A 5,870-nucleotide genomic window follows, 5' to 3' on the forward strand; every position below is an offset into this window, starting at 1 on the left:
TCTGAAGTGACAGGTTTCTGCATGACATTCATTTTTTGAATCTTTGTTCTATTCTTTGTATTCTGTTTTTTCGTTTCATATGTCCAAGCCGATTAAGGCCTGAGCTACGAACACCTGAACGTAACTATGAATCTGAAATGTGCATTTTTCTTATAAAAAAAAGAAAAAAGTTCAATACCAATGGTCTTATCTTGCAGAATGGGATTAGTAACAAAAAGTTTAAAGAAAATATTTACACTGGATTCAGTATATTGATTAGCTACAATCTTTCTGTTTTGCGTAGAATTAGAGAAAGAAGCAAATCATGCATTTCTATTTACGAGCCGGATGGAACATTCTCGCGAGTCGCCATTTGGCTGTCACTGCCGTAGGTAATTCAGTAATTGAGTTCAGCAATTGTCAAAAGAAAACGATAGGTTTAGCTCCATATATCTGAAACTATACCAAAGAAATGAATAGGAGACCAGAAATATTGTTACCGGTTTAAAACATATTGTAACGAAAAATGCAAATTAATCGGAAAAGATTTTTTTTTTTAAGTATTGTAAAATCCCAAAGTTTAACGTATTTTGTCGCTTATTTATTTTGGATGTTCACTTATGTGTATTCTTAATATATATATATATATATATATATATATATATATATATATATATATATATATATATATATATATATATATATATATATATATATATATATATATATATATATTTTTTTTAATTTGTATACTCGAGCGGTTGTATACTCGAAAAGAATGAAATGACTTGAGAGTTACACATATGTGTATATTTTTCATTGTTTAATTTACCCTGTGAGGTTCATACTGTTTTTCTACTATATACATATGTACACTTAACGTAGCGAATGCACTTTATAGAACACCCCAATCTTCTTTGATTAGATCCGAACCTTTCTCAGCAACCATCAGAGTAGGTCCATTTGTACAACAGCTGGGAATTTTTGGAAATATGGAGGCATCTATCACTCGAAGACCTTTAATACCATGCACTCGTAGCCTTGGATCAACTACTGCAGTTTTATCACCCCTGGGTCCCATTTTACAAGTTCCTGAAGGATGGTAACTAGTTTGAGTGTAATGAGTACATGCACACAACCAATAATCTCGAGTGCCAAATTTATGTTGTTTGCACGCTGGAAGAGGTGTAGTAGCCAAAGTTGCTCCAATTCGTTTTACTGCGTTAGTATTTGCAAGCTTCAGTGTTATATTGATACCCTCCATGAGAGCATCTAAGTCATGTTGATCTTGCAAATATCCAGAATATATTTTAGGATGATCAGTGGGATTTGTCGTATTTAACTCGATTCTCCCACGACTTCTGATATGAATATACGTTGGGGCAAGAATGATTGCATCATAATAGGACATAGTTTTGGCATTTAATAGAGAAGAACCAGGATTCTTTAAGAATTGATCAGCAAAGACCGGTGTATAGGCATACAGGAAATCAGGGTACCCTTCAAAACGAGTTTCTAGCTTTGATTGTATGAAATTTGCTACTTGCACTGTTCCAGTTGAAGCAAGAGGACCTCTCTGTTCTTTGTAAAACATATACTCATGGCATTTCTTTTCCTTTTCGTTGGCAATCATCTTTGTTTGATTTAATAAAAGAACAATCGCATCTAAACTTACGTGATCCATTAAGTTGTAGCCAACGGGGCTGTCTTGAATAACGGGTATCTTCATTTTATTAAGATGATCCTTTGGGCCCACTCCAGAAAGAAGAAGAATTTGTGGTGAGTTAATTGCACCACCGGACACTATAATTTCTTTCGTTACATTCACTGTACCTCTCTTTCCGTGTCTTTCGTACTCAACGCCATAGGCTCGTTTTGTATTCGGATCAATCAAAATTTTTGTTACAAGAGCATTCTTGGCTACGTGAAGATTGGGTCTGTGTCGTATCGGCCGTAGGAAACCTCGGTTAGTACTCCAACGCTCACCATCTTTGGAGTACGCTTGACACCGCATGACTCCAATTTGGTCTCCTGTATTGAAATCATGTTCGGGTAAACCAAGTTCTTTCCAGCCTTCGATTAACGTTTCTACGTTAATGTCTGCAAAGGGAAATTGTTGTATTGACTGATAACCACCGGTAGCATGGTATTTAGACTTCGCATATTTAGGGTCCCTATTATCCTCCGACTTCATAAAGTAATATGGAAAAACGTCATCAGCACCCCAACCAGGATTCCCCATCGATTCCCATAAGTTGTAGTCATGTCGATTCCCACGAGCGTAAATCATTGTGTTGTGCGAGCTGCATCCGCCAAGAACATGCCCTCGTGGCCATTCACATCTTCCTCCTGGTCGTCCAAGACATGATCTGCCGTCTGGTTCTGTTTTGTACGTCACTTGTATCTCTTTCAGCGGTGGCTTCGCTGGAAACTGTCCCTCATACGCTTCGTCGCCTCCTCTTTCCAGAAGAAGTACATTCCACATTTTGATTTCCGAAAGCCTGTTTGTGACCACTGCTCCAGCCGTTCCAGCACCAACAACAATGAAGTCGTATGTATCCTGAATCACTGGTATGTCTGGTACTTGCTCGCTGTTGAATTTACTCATCATCATATTCATAAGGGCTGTAAACATTACGGCTGATGGTGGACAATTTGTTGTAGTGTGTGTTATTTCGCAACAAGAAGGTGGCGATGAATTATGTTGGAACATTGCTAGATATACCATTATTTGTGTATTGTCCTGTAATGAAGAAAAAAATGTTACCAAAGCATAAGACTAAATAGAAACATATCGCAAAATAAGCATTAAAAAAATAAACACAATGCTTATATCAAATGTTTATATATATCGGGTGTTTCAAAACAACACCGGTGATTCCTGACACCAGGATAAGACAAAAAATATAGACCAACTATGGTGCACAAATGCTTCGGACTTATAGGCTGCCAAAAACATTAAAAAAAAAAAAAAAAAACTTTAAAGGTCCATAGCTGCAAAACTATGGGACATACCGTAGTCGGGACAAGACTTCACTTAGGAACTAATATGTGCGCTATCCAAAAATACATGTTTCAGAATCCTAAGGTGATCAGGAAGCAATTTTTATAGAGGGAGTTTGGCTTCGGGCATATAATTTGAAGTCCTCTCCAACTGTCTCTATAAAAAATGTTGTGGAAGTACCACAGGATTCTGAAACTTGGATATTTGTATAGGGAACATACTAGTTCCTAAATGAAGTCTTGACCTGACTACGATAGGTCCCACCCTGTACTTTTTGTCTTATCTTTGTGTCAGGAATCACCTCCCAAACCTTGTCGGTATTGTTTCGAAACACCCTGTATATATTGGTGTGGAGTAAAATGAAGAAATGAGATTAACATTCAAAACATTAATTGCTCTAAGGTTATTGATGCACAGTGGCGTATTTAGGATTTGGTTTCGAGGGGGACTATGCACAACATGTGAACAAGCACATATATTTTTTCCTTAGAAATTGTAAGATTACGTGGAATTTCGGGGGGGGGGCTTGAGCCCGATAGCCATCCCCCTAAATACGCCACTGTTGATGCATTGTCTTTCTCACATGTGGACAATATGAGATCGATGATAGTCTATTATATATATGCTGTCATAAAATGCACTATATATATATATTGCATTTTATGACAGCATTGTTTCAAAAGATTTTTTATGGTTATTATTTATACTTTAAGTCTTCATTCAAAATCCTGTAATGAGTTTTTTACTCCTTAACTTCAAAATACTAAATGTGTGAAGTTATATAGTTCCATATTTCCGTTAAAAGTGCCGCATAAAAGTGTCGAACCAGCACTGAACCATTCTGCTATCTATTCAAGTAATGCTTTTAACTGACATTGCCTACACATATACGCAGTCTTAATGAACTTTATAGTAAAACGGTAATGTAGATACAAACTTATATTATAGATATATACAAACTTATATTATATCTAAAATATTGTATTATAGACATATGACACAAAATAACAAGTTGTTGTAAATAGCATGTGCCGTACGTTTTAAATATATGAGATTTATGAAATCTAAAGTCTACAATAGTTCTCTAATTATCATAATGCCTGCCAAGTAAGATTTTGTAACTTTACGCAATCAATTAGTTTAATCGTCTTTCCATCAAACATCTTACACTGAATTTAATATATTGTTTTTAATGAAATGCTGACCAATAAAGAGTTGAGTTGATTTTGGGTTTAACGTCCCGTTCAGCAGCGAGGCTATATGAGACTTGGACCTACTGATTAACATGGAATCCGAACCACATGAACTTCCGACGGAAATCGAACCCGGGTCTCCCATGCCAAAAGCGCGTACTCTAACGAATTAGCCACGAAGGAGCTCGCTGACCAAAGAACAGGGCCGTAACTTGTTGGGGGCAAGGGGGCAACTGCCCCCTTTAGGGAAGCTCCCCGCCGTTCGAAGGGGGCTCACTTTAAGATAAAATGTTCTTACTGCATATACGATACGAAATGAAATTATAAATGAAGCATCAAACAGGTTCACTATATTACATAAACAAACAGCACACAGAGGGTAAATAGGGGGTCTAAAACAAAAAATGAGTCGTGGGCCCACTTGAGTAGAAAGTGTTTACTATTAGTCCCCTTAGAAATAATTTTTATTCGTGTGGCTTTGAGATTTGTCAATATTATTCCCTTAATTAATTTGTTATGTATGGAACGGGCCCAGGGGCGTAACTAACTGCTCCGCACACCTTGCCGTGTGGGAGGGCCCACAGGCTCCGGGGAGCCATAAAGAGTAAGAAAAAGATGGAAAGAAGAGGCCCAAGAATTAGAAAAACAACTTTTTAGGGGGCCCAATGACGCGTATTAATGCTTGCCCCCTCCCCCCAGAAAAAAATCTAAGTTGCCAATAAAGAAAATGAAAGCTAATTTGTTAGTAGAAAGTGCTAAGATATAGAACACAATTATTTATTATAGTTAGGATCTCTGTTTCGATTATGTTCGGAAGGCCACCATTTATTTGCTTCAAATCCTTTTATTGTCTCGTTGTTTATTAATTTACCATTCTTCGAGAAAACTGTTTTTTGTAAATCTAAAAATTAATACTGTAAGAAAATTAAATGAAATATTTGAGATTTACGTCCCACGGTTGTGCCGGCGAGGCTAGGTGGAATGAAGAAAGTGGAAGGAAACGGGAGAACCACGAGAAAACCCACGAGCATGGCGCTTGTCCACCATAAAGTCTACAAGGCGCGAGCTGGGATCGAACCAGGAACCCCAAGCACCGGAGGTGAACCCTCTACCACTGAGCCACCGTGCCCCCAAATGTACTTTCCGAGATGAGGCACCACTTTCACTACCAGTGGCTGATCTAGAAGGAAAAAGCTGGGGAGGGGGCAGCCAGAACCCAGACATGATACCCTATCATAGGTGTATCATGAGTTTACTATAAACTTCCAAAACTATATAAATAATAGCGTAAATTAGTTTCGTCATTCATAAAACTGGAGATCTAGGCCTCTCGGGCTAGATCTGCCACTGTTCAATACACATTTTCTAGAGGAGACAGCCTGAAAATTCACTCGTGAGCAACATTGTATGAAATGTTAGATTTATTTGTAAATAGCAGGAAGAGGAGGAGAAATCGTGGCAATAATAATAAATAAAACTTGCATTTTTATTACTTAAAAGGTGAAGAAATTGTGTGAATTTATATTCTAAAACAAAATATCCCAAGAATCATAGGTTTCAGTAAATATTTAACAAGGAAGGTATCTCAACTTTAACCTTGCAGCTAAGAACTAATATTAGACAGTAGGGAAAGTGTTTAACCCATTAAATCCACTCATTTGAATTTGAAAAAAAAAAAGTATGTAATTCCTCTG

The 5,870-nt window shown here is 37.2% G+C and overlaps 1 pseudogene; it reads right to left on the reverse strand.

Moving 5' to 3' along the window:
• Positions 1-874: 874 nt before the first annotated feature.
• On the reverse strand, positions 875-2,707 carry LOC145692202 (glucose dehydrogenase [FAD, quinone] pseudogene; annotated as a pseudogene).
• Between the last annotated feature and the right edge of the window lie 3,163 nt (positions 2,708-5,870).

The sequence above is a fragment of the Thermobia domestica genome, chromosome 8 (genome assembly GCF_964235325.1).
Source record: "Thermobia domestica chromosome 8, izTheDome1.hap1.1, whole genome shotgun sequence".
Taxonomy (NCBI): domain Eukaryota; kingdom Metazoa; phylum Arthropoda; class Insecta; order Zygentoma; family Lepismatidae; genus Thermobia; species Thermobia domestica.